Genomic DNA, 1,006 nt, shown 5'->3' with positions numbered 1-1,006 from the left:
TTTGCACTCTCCTTTTGGATTTTCTTCTGTATTGCTTGGAAGAGTACTAGGAGGGAGTTCAGTAATTCTCTTGTTCAGCTGACCCACTTGTGCCTCCAAATTTCTAATGGAGGACCTTATTTCAGTCATGAAACTTTGAGTGGTTTTGATTAGATCAGAGACCATGGTTGCTAAGTCAGAGTTATTCTGCTTAGAACTCTCTGTCTGTTGCTGAGAAGATGATGGAAAAGGCTTGCTATTGCAAAACCTGTTTCTTCCACCATTATTATTGTTGAAACCTTGTTGAGGTCTCTGTTGATCCTTCCATGAGAGATTTGGATGATTTCTCCATGAAGGATTATAGGTGTTTCTATAGGGTTCTCCCATGTAATTCACCTCTTCCATTGAAGGGTTCTCAGGATCATAAGCTTCTTCTTCAGATGAAGCTTCCTTAGAACTGCCTGGTGCGTTTTGCATTCTAGACAGACTTTGAGAAATCATATTGACTTGCTGAGTCAATATTTTGTTTTGAGCCAATATGGCTTTCAGAGTGTCAATCTCAAGAACTCCTTTCTTCTGATTAGTCCCATTGTTCACAGGATTCCTTTCAGAATTGTACATGAATTGGTTATTTGCAACCATTTCAATCAGCTCTTGAGCTTCTGTAGGCGTCTTCTTCAGATGAAGAGATCCTCGCTCTTGAGCTTCTGTAGGCGTCTTCTTCAGATGAAGAGATCCTCCAGCAGAGCTATCCAAAGACATCTTGGACAGTTCAGAGAGACCATCATAGAAAATACCTATGATGCTCCATTCAGAAAGCATGTCAGAAGGACACTTTCTTATTAATTGTTTGTATCTTTCCCAAGTTTCATAGAGGGATTCTCCTTCCTTCTGTCTGAAGGTTTGGACTTTCACTCTAAGCTTACTCAATTTTTGAGGTGGAAAAAACTTTGCCAAGAAGGCATTAACTAGCTTTTCCCAAGAGTCCAGGCTTTCTTTAGGTTGTGAGTCCAACCATGTTCTAGCT

This window comes from Arachis duranensis, chromosome 9 (genome assembly GCF_000817695.3).
Source record: "Arachis duranensis cultivar V14167 chromosome 9, aradu.V14167.gnm2.J7QH, whole genome shotgun sequence".
In the NCBI taxonomy this organism is placed as follows: Eukaryota; Viridiplantae; Streptophyta; class Magnoliopsida; order Fabales; family Fabaceae; genus Arachis; species Arachis duranensis.
The sequence above is the reverse complement of the archived record's forward strand: the minus strand, read 5'-3'. Positions refer to the sequence as shown.